Source organism: Callorhinus ursinus, unplaced genomic scaffold, assembly GCF_003265705.2.
Source record: "Callorhinus ursinus isolate GAN/ISIS: 27379988/994484 unplaced genomic scaffold, GSC_fseal_2.0 scaffold10, whole genome shotgun sequence".
Classification (NCBI taxonomy): domain Eukaryota; kingdom Metazoa; phylum Chordata; class Mammalia; order Carnivora; family Otariidae; genus Callorhinus; species Callorhinus ursinus.
In genome coordinates, this window is record NW_027397072.1 from 74423799 (window position 1) to 74442763 (window position 18965).

An 18965-nucleotide genomic window follows, 5' to 3' on the forward strand; every position below is an offset into this window, starting at 1 on the left:
AGAAAGCCTATCTGGGATGTAAAAGTGATCCTTTAGTTTTGGAAACAGCCATAAAATGAAAAAGCTGGACAATCTCTGGAGAAGCTACTGGAGCTGGGGTGGGAGCCCTCCATCTCCATGCTAGTAGGGTACAGAAGAGGTCAATAATCACAAAGTTCTCTGTCCGTGGGTCAACGAGCTCATTCTCCAGTCTTCCGGGAGGGCGGTGGACCCCAACACATGAGTGATTCTCATGGATTAAAAATCTCCATAAGATTCAGACTTTATGCACACAATGACTCACTTATATTTTTCTCAAAATTCCCTGGAGAGTCTCAGTTAAACTTCTCTCCCTGCGAGCGATCCACAGCCTGCCACCTTTACTAAAACTTAGTCCATCAAGTAATTATCCTCTCTTTGCTATCTTCCTAACTATTCCTTCTTTTTGCTCTGCTTCCCCAGGTTACCGCCCCACCACCATCTCTCTTGTCCCTGCCATGAAGTGACAGTCTACCCTTCTCCCCTTTTCAAGAGTGACAGACTATTCTTTGCTGCCTTACTTCTACATCTCCCGCTCATCCCCTTCATCTCTTGCAATTTGGATTCTGCCACCAATCGCTTCGTGGAAAGGGTTTTCTCACAATCAGCCTCTCAGACGGAACATCAGCTGTCAGTTCTGACAGCCTCCTTATTTTCCATTCTCCTCAGCTAACTCAAAGGAGGACGCAGCCCTGCTGGGTGTACCGCCTCGACTCTCTCCCCACCACCCTCTCCTATCCCTGTCCATCCCCTGGGCTTGCCCCAAGATTTGGGCCTTGCTTTGCTTCCCCCTGGGGCCTCTGGCCACTCTCAGGTCCACTTCACCTGCTCCCATGATTTCAACTACCACATGGACATTGTTGCCTCCAACCCAGACCTCTCCACCAGAATGCCAATCTCAAGTTTCTAAATTTGTGCCGAACATCTGCACCTGGGAGCTAGAGTTACCTCAAACTCCACACACTGACAAGCAAATGTATTACCTCCCTTTCAAATGTGCTTTCCTACTGAGCTCCCCCGCCCTGTCTGAAGGCATCACCATCCTCCCAGCCCACCCCACCCCACCAGAAGTCCTCTGACCGTCTCCCCCCTCCTCATCCACTGCCACCTTCCATCAACTCCCCGCCCCTACCCCTCTCCTCATGATCTCTCCCTGACTTCCCATCATTTCCAAATTCAGGCCCTCCTGAGCCCTCCTGGCCTCAGCGGAATCTCTCAACTGGTCTCCAGTCTCCAGATCTCTAATCCTTCCCTCCTATTACTGCCAGAAGCATCTTTCTTCCCAGGTCTGCCCAAGCGTGCTTTCATAACTTTGCTCACACTCAGCTTGAGATGCCCTTCACTGCCCACTTCTCTGTAACTAAAATCCACCCATCCTTCAAGGACACACCAGGGAATACTGTACAGAGCCTTTATAACTTAGCAATTCTGCATCACACTAGAGATGTGTCTTTGGTGTTGGCTGGGGTGTATGTGTGTATGTGTGTGCACGCCCGTGTGTGTGTGTGTGTGTGTGTGTGTGTGTGTGTGTGTTCCCCCCAGGACTTCTCCCCAGCCCAGCAGCACTCAGGTCTCTTTTAGCACTGATTTCACCATCCTTTCCTATCAGCTTCCCCCACTGAACTGGAAGCTTCCTGAGGACAGGTGGGATTATGGAGTGAATTGCACTTCCCAAAAAGCTGTGTCCAAGTCCTACATCCCTGTGAATGTGACTTTATTTGGAAACAGGGCCTTTGTGGAGACAATCAAGATGAGATCATCAGGGTGGGCCCCAGTCCAGTGACTGGCTGTCCTTAGAAGAGAGAAGACAGAGTGGGAAGGAAGACAGCCATGTAAAGGCAGGGCTGAAGCCTGGAGTTCTGCTGACACAAGACAAGGAGCGCCTGGGGCTACCAGAAGCTGGAAGAGACCAGGAAGGATTCCCCTCCAGGTTTCACAGGGAGTGTGGCCCTGCCAACACCTCGATCTGGGACTTGTAGCTTCCAGAACTGTGAGAGGATAAATTCTGTGGTGCTTCTGCATAGCAGCCCTAGGAAACTAAGACACGCGGGCATCATGTCTTGATTCCTCTTTGTGAACCCTCAGTATGCACGGACTTCTTGAAACTCGTTAACTTCTTGGTGAATTCGTGAACAAAAATGAACCATGCACACCAAAGAACTTTTACAATGAGGGCAGATTAAAAAAAAAAAATCTGTTAGACTTAAATGTATATTCGTACTTAAACCATCATCTCCCAAGACGGGATTACTGATCTATAATCACAAGAACCTCAGATGTGCGTTTTGTGTCCAGAAAGAGAAAGAGATGGGCTGAGTGGAAGCCACCCTCTTCACCCAGCCTCCCTGCACCTCATGGAAACATTGGCAAAGCAGCTGGCCGGGCCTGCAGGTGTCCTCAGGAAAGTGAGGCCTTCCTCCGCTCAAAGCTGTGACCTTGTACTCATTAGCACGGGGCTCTGTTCCACTAAGCTAATGACCTCAAATAGCAGCCAGCAGAAATTAGATTCGCTAAAAGGGAGTGGGGAGAAGAGGCTGATAAAGACAGTATCTCTCTTCACACGCAAAGTGAAGCAGAGCATAATTATCACAATGTCAATGCTGACACCAAAATGCTTTCAATTCAACCAAGTGGACACTCACACCAAACGCCTTTTAGGAATGAACAGGGCCGGGGCGGGGGGGGGGGGGGGAGGGGGGGGGGTAGAAAAAAAGAGCCAGAAGGTGAGTCGTTCTCTTTTGTCTTTCTTGAACAAACACTGAAAACCAACACATTGGGGGCATTCCAGAAAAACCTCGGAGTGGAAAGAGGGGAAGCACTCTCCCAGTCTGTGTCACTCCGTCTGTCTGTTGCTACCAGCATGGTGGCCATAAATACTACCTGTGAGTCACAGTGAAAATCCACAGTCTCTCTGGAGACAAAGTACAGCAGTGGCAGGTGCACCTAGCCCCGTTCCTGTGAGGAAATCACAACTTGGGGGTAGCAAAACTACTATCCCTGCCACAGAAATGCAAATGGTCCCTTCTTCCCTGAACAGGTTGGAAAGGAGAACTGTGTAGTCTGGCCACTGCCGGACACGGCTCACTGGTTTCCAGAGGCCCCTGCTCCAGCCTGGTTCCAGCCTTTAGATCCTCAATCCTAAAACCTTGGTGCTGTCGATGTGTGCGATTTTAAATAAAATGAATACTAAGCCATAAGGGAAAGAAGTCCAATAAATGTCATGATGGCCATTCTGAAGCTTTTTGGTAAATATGAAACATAAAATTCTTTCCAAAATAAATCTGCAGGGCCCCTGCTTTGCGGGTGCTCCGTCAGCCTTGGGCGGCCAAGCGTGACCCACGGTGCTACTCCATTGCTCCTCAGTGGCGAGAGCCCTGGGAGGTCCCCGATCGCCTGTCCTTTGCCCCCACTCCACACCCCCCCGGAGAGTGTGTTAGTCTCGTCACTGATCACTACACACAGAGGGACAATCACTCCTGCCCTCACCTCCCTGATTCTCTTCACTCCCTTACTGCAAGCTCCCATATACATGCTTAACCCTCTGTTTGAGGGATTCTTCCGCAGCCCCAGGGGTTTCTTTAAGTCTTTTTTAAAGGAATAATCTCTAAAACGTATGTATCTATCATTTCATTTTATTAGTTTTTGTATCTATCATTTTTTTTAATTTATTTATTTGAGATAGAGAGCCCGTGAGCAGGGGGGGGGGGCAGAGGGAGAAGCAGACTCCCCGCTGAGCGGAGAGCCTGATGTGGGGCTCGATCCCGGCACCCCAAGATCACAACCTGAGCGGAAGGCTGACGCTTTACTAACTGAGCCACCCAGGCAACCCCAGTATCTATCATTTTATAAGGCAGTGAGGTTTTTATCTCAAATCTGATTTAACCTTTTACCAGTGACCCTGCCATCAGTAGGAACAGTGGTTCTCAAGGGTACAAACGGCAGTGCAGGAGGCCAAACCCTGCAGTGAATTGATGTGCTACCACCATCTCCTGCCTCTATAGACAGAAGGACTGGCGGTTCATCGCTCACCTTCGTCAACCCACACATGACTGCGGTCAAGGGCTGACAGGGGGTGCGCTTTTATAGCCCACGAGGAGAAGCACATGTGATTTGTGACAACTGTTTTTTCCATGCTCATACATCTTATTAGACAAGATGTTAAAGTCATAGAAATTCAGAGCTGCAGGGAACGGAAGGTCTATGAAAATAAAGTGACTATTCATCAAGACACTGGTTAAACTAATTATTGAACTGCGGATTACTACACTGTAGTCTTTCAGAAAATGAAAGTAGATCAATATGAACCTATAATAACAATTTATGAAATTGTTAAGTAAAAGAAGAAACAGGACGATGTGTATGCCGATTATCTCATTCATTTTCTTTCTTTTTTTTTAAGATTTTATTTATTTTTTGACAGAGAGAGAGACAGTGAGAGAGGGAACACAAGCAGGGGGAGTGGGAGAGGGAGAAGCAGGCTTCCCGTGGCACAGGGAGCCCGATGTGGGGCTCGATCCCAGGACCCTGGGATCCTGACCTGAGCCGAAGGCAGACACTTAACGACTGAGCCACCGAGGCGTCCCATCTCATTCGTTTTCAAAAGATATCCACATAATATACCTACAGAATATTTCTGGAAGGATATGTAAGGAGCTAGTATAGTGGTGCCTCCGGAGAGGGACCTGGGGATCTGGGGTAAGAGGAAGGCTAACTTTTCAACATCTGCCTTTTTACTGTTTGAATTCCTCTCAAGGTCTATGTACTCAATCTTTTAAAATATATATATATTATAAATAAACATATAAACACAGATAAAGCATAGATTACATATTTTCGGTTTTCAACAAGGAGAGAGACCTTGAAACCTTCTAATGCCCTCATTTCCCCAGGGAGGAAAGCACAGTCCAAAGAATGACCTGAGGGTGGCTGGAGGCTGGACCTCTGGCCCTTCCGTTCTGTTCTTTCTGCCCTTCCACAGTGTCTCCTCATTCATGGTCATGTTCTGGTTGCCCAAGGTTATCTGAAATCAACTCCCCAATTACATGAAGTGTCACCGTTATTCATTTATATTACACGCTTAAAACAAGGAATCCATGATCTGGATTTTTTTTAAATCAGATTCTATTCTCAACTTGCTACAAGAGTTGTGCTCAAATCAATCCTTTCATGAAAACCAAAGAAATGATCCCCCAGCTTATTAGGTTTCTTTAACCCTGCTTTTCTTTTATGGTATTTGCTGTAAACAGAGCACGCCTCTGCCTGTTCCTGTCTGCAATATTTTGTTCATTTTTCCTCGTGCTCCAATGTTCTGGCCAGACCAGTGCTATCTGTTTTGAAATGTGAGCTCCCTAAAAGGTCGACACTGATTCTCTTATATAGTTGATGTGCGACTAATGAATTATGCCTCGTACAGTCACTTCAGAAGCCTTCTGATATGAAAGCCTCTTCAGCTAATGCACTTGACACAAGGCCCAAGATGCATTTGCTATAGGTGCAATTTATAAAATCATCCTAAAAAATAATCAGAGTACATTCCTCTGATGCAGATAGGAAGCTTTATTTGAAATCTTGTTCCCCATGCCTTTTTTCTTGACTTAACCAATGCAAGCTGAAATGTTACATAAGTCAGGGAGATTCTAAATGCTTGGGTTCTTTCAAGAAACCCACAAAATCAACACAATCATTTGGTGGTTTAGGCTTTTGCCATTAACAAAGCCCAGACTGATGCTCTGTTTCTTATGCATAATGTATTCATCCAAGTTAAATTCCCTTCATTTTGCTAAATTGTAGCCACTGCTGTTTATAAACTCCCAGAATGGTTATTTTATTAGGCTTTATTTTGGGGTTGAGGGAAAAAATACAAACAAGGAAATCTAACATGATGTTTTTTATAACGACATTTTAAAAAAGAAATGAGCTTTCACTTCCACGAATCTCAGCTCACCTTCTATTATATACTGTTTTCTGGACAAATAATGCTAAAACATCTTATTCTAGGGCTATCTTGGTTTTGTTTTGTTTTGTTTTGTAATATTAAAAAAATTCTATACCTGCCCATCCATTAATTACTTGAAAATATTTCCTTCTGGCCTCCGACTGCTCAGAGACCTCCCTTAGCAATTTCCTTACCTATGATTATGCTGATGGCCTGTGTAACAGGTTGCATCATTATCTGAGTTAAATTACTGTTAGTGTCAATGTAATGTCAAATCTGAGGGCTCCCAATGTTCTGGAACCCAAGAAGATGGCCCCAGAGGAGCTTCCCCCCCTGCCCCAAGGCATGCCAGAAGACCGGGCTGGGTGCCCTCACGTGGTGAGGGGCCCATCAACCAGGGGCTCCCTCTCTTGGGGCCCAGTGCCAAAAAGGCCACCAGCCACCCCCATCACATTGACCTCCAAAATCCTTCCAAGTGCTTCCCAACCTTCTGTGCTTCCCTGCGCATTTTTCTCCCCTGAGCATTTGATGCCAGAGTAGAGAAGCAAGCAGAAACCTAGCATGACTAGGATGACTTTGCCCCGGCATTTCAATTACCTAAGGGCAATTACCTTATAATTAGGACTCTTCCTTTTTCTGAAACACCAGAATAATATCCTAAATTTAGAGAATACCTGTCTTCTTCTTTCAGGCAGCCTCACTTGTTCCTGAGATACCCTTACACCGCCATTTCAAGTGTCAGGAAACTCAAATCATTATTTCTCCCTCACGGGTGAGCAAAATGAAACCCAGAGTAATGAAGACCTACAGACACTGCTATGAATATTCTCCTACGTATCTTTACACATAAATATTTCTGAAGGATAACATTTCTGGAGGTGAAATTATTGAGTTAATGATACCCGTTTGAATAAAGATGATCAAAATACCCACTATTAAGCTCCCATTATGCATGAATGTCTGCTTCCCTCTACCCTCAATGATAATTTTTTTTTTTTTATGTATTTACCATTCTGGTACTTTAAAAAAAATTACTTATTGTAGGTTGAATATCTTTTTATATATTTAACACTCACTTTATTTCTTTTTTCTGTCAATCATCTGTTCTTGTCTTTCCCCATTTTTCCATCATGTTGTGGACCTTCTATTCATTTAGTAGAGCTTTTAATCAATTAAGGATATTGTCTTTTGGGTTTTATTTGTGATTCCAAGTTCACTGTTTTTGTTTGTTTGTTTGTTTTTGTTTTTTTACCTTACTTATGATGGTCCATGAAGCTGTCATAGATGAGGTCTGGGTTAGTTTTCTGAAATTTAACATATTCATCTATTTATTTATGGTTCCCAGGGTTTGTGTTATACCTAGCAAGACCGCACTATCACGAGGTTTTTAAAAACTTCTCTATTTTCTTCTACTACTTTTAACATTTAAATTTTTGATCCATCTGGCATTTATGTTGCCACAAGAAGTGAGGTATGGATCCAATTTTTGTTTTCCCAGATGGCAACCCAGTTATCCCAAATGATGTATTGAATAATGTGTCATTTCCTTACTGATACAAAATGCCACCTTGATCTGAAGACAGTTTCTGTATGTATCGGCACCCAATTCCAGATTCTATTCTGTACTATTGATCTGTCTGTCCATTCAGGAGTCAGAACTATACTACTTAGATATATATGTGTATATATATATATATATATATATATATATATATATATATATAATGTTGTTTAAAACATCTAATATCCGGTAGGGCTAGTTTATCTTAATTATCCTCACTTATCCTTACCATGAATAGAGCCGATGCTTCCATTCCATTTCCTACCTGATTGTTTTTCTCTAAAGCTGTCTTTCTACATTAATTTCACGCCACTCTACAGGTCTCTTGTTGTTTACAGTAAATAGTGTATCATTCAGCTATCACATAAGCATATCATATGTGCATAACTCCACCTCTTGCTTTCTACATGTGTACTTTCTTTCTTTGTTTCTCTTGTCCAAGAGCATCAGCAAGTACCTACACGACAGCATTTAATAAATGCAGTGGACATCTTCATTTTGATGGCAGCATGATCCCTAACAACCCATGTAATCCGGCTAGCTCTATATTCTGCAAACCCTTAGAAGAAATGGAAAAAAAAAAAAGGAGAAAATCAAATTGCTGGTTTCTACTCTGGGATCTGGGTGAAACAGAAGCAGGGAAATGATGAAGAAGAAAATGCTTTTCTCTAGGACCCTCCCACTGCTCCTCCCCCCCCCCGCCCCCTTCCACCGCTAGGGCCCCCTGGATTCTGCGTGCCTCCCCGTCCCCTTTATGTGCCACAATTTATAGAGGTCAGGTGGGTGTTTTGTCAATGACAAATACAAAACAAGGAACTAAAACCCATCCTAAGAACTTCTGTGAGTGATTTCTTACATTATACCTACAAAATCTCCCATACTTAAAGTTTTCAATGACGATACTACCCAAAACCCCCTAAGCTATAACTTGCCTCTTCGAGCTACTGGGCGGTCAGGGATCAATGCATGGATAGGGAGCAAAGAAACTGCTAGAGCGGGACCTTCACAAGCTCTAGTGTATCTGCCACAGCAGAGGAGTCTGGTCTCCAGTGTACAGGGTGTCAGCCAGTCTCATCCAAATACTGCCCAGTCCATGAAAGCCTGAATCACATCCCAACCCCTTTACAAAACTTTCCTACACCACTGTACCCAATCCTTGGAGAGAGACTTCTAGTTGCCTACCTCAATATCCATTCTCCCCTTCTTTCTTAGTAATAAACCTCCTGAATTTTAGCTGTGCACATGACTGCCTAGAAAAAAAGGCTCTATTTCCCCAACCTTTCTTAAAAGGGAGAAAATATGCCCTTCTTCTCCCCTTTCTTCTGGAATGACCATGCGATGGCTGGAGGCCTGGCGGCCATCTTGGACCGTGCAAATGAGGACCACATTCTAGCGATGATGAAGTAGAAAGCTGGACGGAGCCTGAGTCTCTGACAGCTTCAGGGAATACGTATCAGCTCTGATCAAGATCTCTTGTTCATGAGAAAATAAAACCTTGTGTCTTTAAGCCATTGTTGATATAGGTTTCCTGTCACATGCAGACACACTTAATCCTAACTGGTCCATACCGAGTGGAACCTTCACTGATCACCATCGTCGGGGGGCTCAGGGCACTTTCTCATGCTTGATCAGGAGTCAGCCTTACCTTCCCCTCCAGCCTGCTCCCTGAGGGCCCCTGACCTTCTCAGTTCTGCTTCAGGTCAGGTGCCTACTCTGGGTCAGGGGACATAGTAGACACTCAGTAAATATTTGCTGAGTGAGGAACTCTGACATGAAAGAAATGCCAGCTAGACGTCTATGCTTTCCATGGTGTTATCAATAACACGAGGGGAAAAGAAAACTTTCTCTTACCCTAGGAAACTTGGCAAATGTTTTGTTAACTTTAATTTATTCTCTGACACTCCCTTCTGGCACAATGGTCATTATTTGAATAACAGTTGAGTCTCCTCCATGGTCAGGAAATTTACGCTCAGTGACTAGCTAAAAGTGAAGAAAATTCATAGAATTCAAATGAGAGCATTCATGCAGATGGGCAAATATCTTTTTTTTTCTCGCGAATTTATTATAATCCATGGTGACTATAAGAAGCCATTTACACAGTGCGGCATCTCATTCAGTCTCGGGTACAGAGAATGTTCTCAACAAATATTTTTTGAGCTTATGATTTATTTTCCTTTTTTACTGCATTTATTTTTTCCCCTCACTTCTCTTTCCTAATTTTCCTACACATACAAAAATGCAGCTCTTCTCTTCAGACAAGCCTTGGTTCTCTAAGAGGCAGTGGCCAGTGTTTCAGTGAGACAGGCTCTTTCTCCCTTGTCTTGGTTCAGCACTTTCTGGATCTTCTGACCACAAAAGGGGACATGAGAGGGGGCACCTGGGTGGCTCAGTCAGTTAAGCATCTGCCTTCAGCTCAGGTCATGATCCCAGGTCCTAGGATTGAGCCCCAAGTTGGGCTCCCTCTTCTCCCTCTCACTCTGCTTCTCCCCCTGCTTGTGCTCACCCTCTCTCTCAAATAAATAAATAAAATCTATTTAAAAAGGGGGAGGGGGACATGAGAAAAAAGCCAGAAACCAACACACTAACCAGTACCACGGTGGCTGTCCTTTCTCTGGACCGAGCCTCTCCACACCTGTAACTTTCTTCCTTCTCTCTCTTCCACACCGTGTCTACTGAGAGGACACTGCCAGCCACACAGATCCTATTTGCAAATTAAAGATGATGTTGGGTAGGGGCACAAAACTCCTACGCATACATGCCTTAGACACATGAACCGCTCCATGTGCATGTTCTAAAAGGCACCCCTTCCTCTGGCAGATCCAGCCCAAGTCTGGAAGCCTGCTTGGCAAGAGAAACGAGATCTGAGATTCAGCCCCACTTGCCCCCTATCCAGGCGCCCAGCCATGGGAAACCCAGAACAACAGCAGCTGGGCCTGGCCCTCAAGCTCAATGTGCCACTTGTGAGTGGTAAAATCAATTTAGGAGGTCCAATCAACATTTTTTAAATTAAATAATAGGGTAATAAAATGGATCAGGTGCCTCTCATGTAGTAAAGTAACTATTACTCCATCACTCCCCATGTGTGTACCTCTGTCACAAGGCGGAATGTATTTCCTGCTGGGGGTCTAGTTGAACTAATTTCAACTCCAGATGTTGAAAACCCAGCCTGAAGCTGGCCCATGGTGCTCTTCTTTTTTTTTAAGATTTTATTTATTCATTTGAGAGAGAGAGAGAGAGAGCACAAGCAGGGGGAGGGGCAGAGGGAGAAGCAGATGCCTCGCTGAGCTGGGAGCTGGCCGTGGGGATCAATCCCAGGACCTGGAGATCATGACCTGAGCCAGAAGATAGACGCTTAACCATCTGAGCCACCCAGGCACCTCCCATGCTGTCTTTTGAGTGCAGTCCCAGAATCATGCCTGCCTATTCATCTCCTTATGAGTCTTTCACCGGGCCTTTCAGCTCACCAAGGAGACCCAGATTCAAAAGGCAAATTTCCTGAAAAGGGGAACCCCCTGACTTAAGTCTCACTTGGGTCTAAATGGCTGATTGCAGATGTTCCTGAGAGCAAGTTTCAATAAGGTGGGAAAAGACCATCGCCTCACTAAATGGAGAGGAAGGGAATGACAACATCCCCACTAAACTTCACCACTTCGTCCAGCTCTGGCATAACTTCTCACTGCCTCCCACCCTCTACGCCCCTCCCCAGCACCAAGCCAGTTGTACTCTGAAGTCATTTATGGTGTTGGACAGCAGGGGAGACTGAAACTTCGGACTCATAAGGCCTTCGGTCGACTTGTGGATGGAGCTTCCCACATGATTTCTGTCCCCCTAACACCACAAATGATTGAGAATTGGCTGCAAATTTAGCTGTCCATCAATGGAAAACATATGTCTAGGCAAGGCAGGAAAAAACAGGAGCCTCCGCTGACTATCGAAGACAGACATGGGATCCCTGCTGAGTGTGGCCAGAGGGGAGGGGGCGCTCAAGACTGTGGGCTGTTTTCTTAGACTTTACTCTTTGGGCATCAGTATACAGTTCCAGCTCTAACGATTTGTTCAAGGTAAGAAGATGCCTTCTGAAAAGGCCATAAATATTGCTCCCAAGAAACACTTCCCTGGCTCCCGTGAAACAGGAAGGCTTGATTACATCTCCTCTCACTATGTCCATCCAGAGCTGCAAGGACTTGAGAGCAAAGACCTTCAGCCTCTTCTTCCTGCTGCTCGAAGCCTACGAGTCCGGTTTAGAAGGAATACTTCCCGGTATTCTGCCCCTCAGGTACTTCTCTTCCTTATCTCACTTCCTCCCTATTTCTGAGAAAGGCAGGACTTGCAGAGACTGAGCCTGAAAATAGTTTTGCCTTTTTTGATGATGCCAAAGAAAGATGTCTCACCTTTCCTGATGCTACTTGGCTGACTGCTTGGGGGGGGGACTGTTACAGCTTATGGGGGTGCTAATTAGAATCAGTTAAAACCCAGCTGGCCTGCCCTGGCACTGAATTAACTTCCAGGACTTGCTCAGCCCTTATGAAAAGCAAAGAGGGATCCAGAGAAAAAGAGATTCTGCAGAGATTCTAACCAAGACTTAGCCAGCCAGCATCCCTCCGCTCAGGGAGTAAAATCGTTGCTGGATTTGTCAAAAGGATAAAATGCCTGATGTTGCTAAGGGCATTATAGTTTATAACAAAGTGATGGATCTGTCAATGAATTTAACTGGGATCATTTCACTATGTGTGTGTGTGTGTATGTATGTATATACATATATGTATATATGTATGTGTATATGTATCACATCATGTGCACTTTAAATATATACATTTTTGTCAATTACACCTCAATAAAGCTGGAAAAAATACATGTAAAAACCTATCCTCCATCAAAAAATAAGTAAAAAAGGTAAAGTATTCCTTTTTTAAAGGGCACACAGATGACGACTTGAGAGCCACACACACACACGTGACCTTCAGTGACCAGGATTTATCACATGCCTACTGCATGCCAGGAGCAGCGCAACTCCCCCCGGGCAGACAGCTACAATGTGAAAGTCATCTGGGTGCCAAATTACTCCCTCACCACCACACGCATGTCACTGTGGAAGCTCCTACTTTACACTCTAAGGCAACTTACATAAAATCAGTGCTTACTGAATGTTTAAAAAAATAAGAAATCAAGTTAGCAAATCCAAATCTATCAAACTGTACACTTTCAATACATGTCGTTTACTATATGTCAATGATGCCTCCCTAAATCTGGGTTTTTTAAAGTAAGTTCAGGTAGTCCATTCATAATTGTTTGAATGAACAATACTTATATTTTCCTAACTCAAGCACCCCCATTTAAAACACAGATCAAGTTTGCTCCCATAAAGCCCAAAGGATCTGAAGGGAAAGGAAACCATGTGTCCACACCGTGGGGCGGTAAAGCTGTAAACAGAAACCAGTGCATGCAAAGGTTACTAATAACCTAACACAGGATGTAACAGGTGCCAACTGAGTGACTCAGACAATAGATGTTCCAGGAGTGGGGACTGCTGGCTGATTTCGCTCCGGGGGACCAAGCCACTCCGTTGTCACAAATGCAGGCTATGCGCACCTCTCCCAGCCCCAAAGGCATCACCTGAGCGTGTCCGTTCACAGGGGACACAGCGATTGTGCCACCACGAAATAACCCTTGCTTCTGGTCTCCCTGGCCTCACCCCCAGGCCAAGGGAGAGAGAGCCAAAAGAACTAGATACATTTTGGAACACAGTAACAGACGAAATTGCTCCAGGAGTCAAACATGGCATTAATCACAGGTATAAACACTAAAACCAACACACTAAAACCAAAACCAGATTGGCCTCTATTTCGGTGGGTAAATTCCTACTTGGGCACTCTGAAAACTTTATGAGTCAGTTTATAGATAAATGTAATAGGACCAATTTCCAAAGAGCAATTTAAAACCCACCAGGCTAAAATTTAGGAGAACTACAGGGCCCCAGACACTCAATCATAATTAGTTCTTAACAGGAGACAAATGAAGAGAGTCTATAATAAATATAGGAAGAAAACACTATAGACTGTAATACCTAAGTTACTAAAGTGTTACAACTTCTAACCTCTTAACACAGTGTCTGGAACACAGTAGCTAGTCAATAAATGTCTGTTGAATGAAGAACACTATTTTGCATAGGAACTTTAAAGCGTCTTAAGACAACGCTCTGATTGTTTTATGTGGATTAGCCTGGTTTCCATTATAAGCACCTTAAGACAACCACATCTTCTTACTTATTTTCACAAGTCAAAGTATGTGAGGTGTCGGAAAGTCTCTGTAATATGTATGTTTCTTAAAAAGTTTTTCTTCTCTTCTGAAAATCACTCGACAGCAGGATGCCTTAGGTATGTGTGTATGTGCATATCTCAGAGTGACCGAGTTTTCGCCTAATGGCAAAAGTGGGCTGTGTTTATCAGCTTGTCTTTATCTTTTACTTTCCCAATTTGGCTCTCCATGTCCTGAGAATGTCAACAACCCAATTTTAATGTTCAACTCTGGGAATCATAAAACTATCAATCAAAGAAACAGCATCCCTACCATATATTAGCACATATTCGGGATATTAGGAGCATGGTCTTCTCCATCTCCCTTCTGGTGGGGGAGAGATACAGGCATACAGAGCCCATTCTATCAGCCTAAACATACCAGAATCTCCTAACCTGGAAGGAACAAATCATGCTGTTAGGCCTCCTAAGATTACTGGCACTCACCATTCAAACTCAACAAAGTTGGCAACCTCTAGAACTTTATAGCCCTAATACCGAACCACTCCCTTATGATTTGTCTAGTGACTTTTCTTGTTTCTAGAACAGCCAGCGTTGAGTCTGTCAATGCTAGCTTCAAACCTGTCCCCTCACCCTCCATCCCAACACCCTCCTGTTAATCTTTAATTCTTTCTGTCTCTCAATAGTTATTACAATCTCTCTCAAAATCCTCTATTACACAAAGAGATGCTAAATCTCTTCCTCAATCTAACAGCTTGGAATAAAAGTGTGGGAAATAGGCAGAGCCTAGATTTGGAAAATAGACTTCTCCCATCCTTCACTCTAGGAGGACTTCACCTTTGTGTTGCATAGTCCTCTGGGTAGACCTGGAAGAGCTGAGTCGAGCCAGCCCTCTGTCCTAGCTGGCAGGAACCCAGACGCAGGAAGGTCACCAGTGCCCACAGAAGTCAATTGACAAACCTACAGCAGGGCCCCATGTTCACCAGCTCTTGGCAGTCCCCAGCCCCTCACACCCCTTCTTCATGTAAGTATCCCACATGAGCCCCAACCCTCCCCATCTTTCAACCCATCGCTCACAGTCCGCTTCTCCCAGCAGGACTTTCCAACTATCACAGCCTGTACACCCCTGAGCCTGACCTTCTTAGATCTGCAGTGCTTCCTGCCTGCATCACGTACTTGGCACTTCTTACAGACAGACTGAGATTTTCATATATGTAGACTTCATTTTCCCAATCGAATTGCAAACTCAGAGGGCAGAATTTTCCCTAGCAAAACCACCTTTTGCACAATAGACTCGCTGTAAAAATATGTGAGTCCATGTGGAATAAGGATGAAGTAGGAGCTTCTGCCTCCGCCAGTCTGGGTCTTAGAAGAAAAAGTCTCAATCCCAGTAGAAATGCCTGATTAGGCTTCCAATACCACGTTTTTCTTTTGCACCTAACATGTGGACCTGTAGTTTACTGCTACAGCAAGAGATCGTCTGTGGAATCCAGGGGCAGACTATATTGTGGCCACACTGTCATTTGTTGGTTGCATATTTATGAAACATTATCCTTTCAGGATGAAATTTTCCATGACTGGTTTCTGATCCAAAATAAGGGTGTTTCTCTCTCTCTCTCTCTCTCTCATTCTTTTTTTTTTCTTTTGGAAAATCTGAACAATATCCAGTCAGCCATGTAGAAGTTGGGCATTAGTGAAAAAAACAATGACATGTTTTGTCTTTCAAAATCAATGTAAGCTTCTTTTGTGTGACCAATTAAAAAACAACTAAACTTCAAAATGAGAAACTTTCCACTTGTTTAGGCCTCATCAAGGATGAACCTTGTTGATAATGAGATAGCGCAATAAGAATAGAAGAGAAACAATTGAAATATGTATCTCTTCATTTTACTTGCATTACATTTCACAAATGCCTACACATGCAGTCTGCTTCCCATGACTTCTGAAATTTAAAAAACACGTTGTATTTGTGACATCTCAGCATCTACTGAGGCTGAGCTTCAGCTTCGAGAAACGAAAAAAAGTTTCCAGATAATCCAGGATAAATTTCTGGACAGCAAATAATTTAGTTATTTTGAAAGAAGAGTTCCCGCCAAAGTTTCCTTACTACAGATTTGTTTGCATTCTAACTTCTCACTGATAAAATTTCCTCACCTAATACTTGTTTTAACACTTGGATTTACTCAAGTGCAACTCTCTGCCCTTACAATCAGAAAGAAGTTTAGAAATGACTAGTCACCCTCACTAGCACATGCATTTTTTATTTGGCAATAACTATTGCAAAACATTTGCAATCTACAGAATATAACAACACGGTAGACATTTTAAAATCTGATCCCTCACACATGTCACCAAAACTGTACAACACGCTACTAACAAACACCAAAATAAATTTAAAAATCTTACCTTTGGTTTCTTTTATTTTTTAATTTAAAAGAAAAATATCTTAAGAACATTTTGCATCACATTATTCAAAAGAACTATATTATATATTCTGAACCCATTTGAACATAGGTGGAATATTAAAATTTTTTTAAAAGCCCAAATTTCAATATGAAGTATTCACATACACATGCAATCCAAGAAAACCAAAAAGAAATAGGTGAGGGAGCCAAGTGGGTAGAAATTCCCTTGATATAATAAAGGCACAGAGCTTTCCCCCAGATCAGTGCATGAACCACCAGTTTGGTTGATTAGGTCCTCAAAGATTTCTCAGACTCATAAAAGGAGGTTGATATTTACATTGTAGGGGCAGAGAAAAAGGCAGGAAAAGTTACCAATATGCTCATCTCAGTTCCTACTACCTCTTCAGAGTTTCTATCACTTAATTCACCTTTTAATTATCCGCATCGCTCCCCAGTTTACACAGCCCTTTTTATTCTGAAACGAAATTCCCCAAAGCAGAAATAAAGCAGCTGTCAAAGACCCCAACACCCAGAAAGACACCCGCTCCTCTGAACTGCCCATCTCAGTAAATAGCTCCCAGAGCCACCCCACTGCTCAAGCCAGAAGCCTAGGTTTCATCCTAGATCCTGGCCATCCTCACTCCCCACATTCAGTCCACTGTCAGCCCCACCTTCTTCTATAATCAGCCCTGCCAACTTCCCTCTTCGGGCCACCAGCATCTCTAAGTGGTTCACTACAACGGGTCCCTAATTTTTTAATCTCTCTCTGATCCATTCTCCAGGAAGATAAAACTCAAATCTGATCAGGCTATATCTCAGCTTGACAATTTTTTACTGGCTCCCCTGTTACCCTCAGAATAGAGCCCAGACTCACAAACTGCAGTGCACTTAAAGCGGCCTCTCATGATTCCAGGATTAAATTTTAAGAAAGGAAAGGAGGGAAGGAGGGAGGGAGGGAGGGAGGGAGGAGGAGGGAAGAAGGAAAGGAAGGAAGGAAGGAAGGAAGGAAGGAAGGAAGGAAGGAAGGAAGGAAGGGAGGGAGTGATGGAGGAAGAAAGTCAACTGACAAAATAAATCTCACTTTTCCCCATGTTTCCAAGTCACCCCCACCCACCATCCCACTTCACAATGCAACCACACTAAACTATTTTCAGGTTCCCATTTCAGGTCTCTGCTTAACTGCCACTTCTCAAAAGCCTCCCCCAACCCCACCCGTCTAGTTCAGCACCCCTCTCAAGTGCCCCCATGGCATACATCACAGCAATTTTCATACTGTATAATAATTGCCTCTTTGCTTATCTGTCCCCCAATTTGAGTGTAAGCCCTCTGAGGTTGGGGTCCATATCTATCCTGTTCCTAGTTATATCCCGAGGGCCTTGCTTGATGCCTGGCACGTGGCAGGGGCTCCCTAGTGATTTGTTGAATGACTGCATCAGTGATCTAGAAAACAGGGAGAAAATAGGAAAGGATGGAGATGCCTGATACCTCCCCTCCTTGGACGAGCAGCAATGACTGACCACAGAAGGAGGGGAGCATGCTGCCTTGACTCACCCCTCCTCAGAACCTGAGCTGAGCTCCTCACAACCCTCTGCATCACTACCACCTTCCATCCCAGTGGAACGATGTGTGTGTCCTGCAAAGAGTGCACAAGGCCATGGTATTTGCACCCACTGGTGCCACTTCCTGGCTCTGGCGTGTGGGTCAGAGCTGATTTCAAGCAGGCCGTCCTCCTCTCTGTCCACACTCCAGTCTTGAACTTCATTTTCCTCTTGATGTGAAAATACAGTCCTCACTGACGTCATTCTGAACTGCCTGTGTTAATAGAGGAAAAGGCCCTGTATCATTTAAGACATTATTAAAATGTCTTAAATGGTTTTGTTGTAATTGTTCTGGTTTTTAAAAATCTCTTTCACGGCAACTGTTCAATCACTACAGTGTTTGCCTTGTGAGGCACACGATGATCAAAACACAAGCTGCTGGGACAACCCGCACATGTGAGCTAGGACATGTCCATAGGGCTGCGCCTCCAGCACAGAAGCAGGGGCAGGAGGGGCATCCTGAGATGGGAAATGATTCTGGTAATGATCTCCTCGAGTGAAGCCATCTTGAAGTTCCCGAGGCCCTGGAAGAACTCCCCGCTTTAGTAGTAACTTCTCAAAGAAAAGTAACAACAACTGGCCTCCATCAACCATGGAGGATCATGGATCATCACCACCATGATTGTAGAGCCAAGGCAAAACAGGCCGAAGGTGGACAGGCCGAAGCTTCTCGTGTCAGAGCCTGGCGTGGGGGCAGGGATGGTCAAGAAAAGCAGCACAATGCTGAAACGCTTTCCCATCCACGACCAGAATTTGCCCCTCCCCAGCCCCCACCCATTCCTGGATGGAGCCTCCTGGTGGATGGCGGCCTCCCACCCGGGCCCTCCGTGGGCTGAAGACCAGCTCCCTGAAGATCCCTAGGAATTCTGAGTGGTGTGCACTAACAAGCAGAGGCCCGGCCTCTTCTCGCCTGACCTCCAGCCCAGCCCCTCTCCCTCCCCCACCCCACCCTAAGATGAAGCAAGATAAAGAGGCCAGTAGACCAGCATGCTGAAAGGAGCCAGAGTGGAGGGAAATACGGGGTGACCAAACCAGGAAATGCACCACTGCATTTCCCCAAACCACATGGACCTTAAAACTCGTCAGACCGGTTTAAAATTAGCCAATACCCAGAAGAATTTATTAAATGCAACTGTTATGATTCATTTAGATTCACTCCAATTCCAAAATGAGAGATGACAGTGCAGAGACTGG

At 44.4% G+C, this 18965-nt stretch overlaps 1 protein-coding gene across 5 annotated transcripts in view; it reads right to left on the reverse strand.

Moving 5' to 3' along the window:
- The window catches only part of PRKCE (protein kinase C epsilon), a 475917-nt gene that overhangs the window by 435521 nt on the left and 21431 nt on the right, over positions 1-18965 (reverse strand). Inside the window, exon 1 of one of the 5 annotated variants that reach the window (XM_025868897.2) lies at positions 10101-10210. The exons of the other annotated variants lie outside the window; for them this stretch is intronic. The gene's annotated coding sequence lies outside the window, so the exon portion shown is untranslated. Of the gene's footprint in view, positions 1-10100; positions 10211-18965 lie in introns of those variants that run through there. 5 annotated transcript variants of the gene reach the window in all.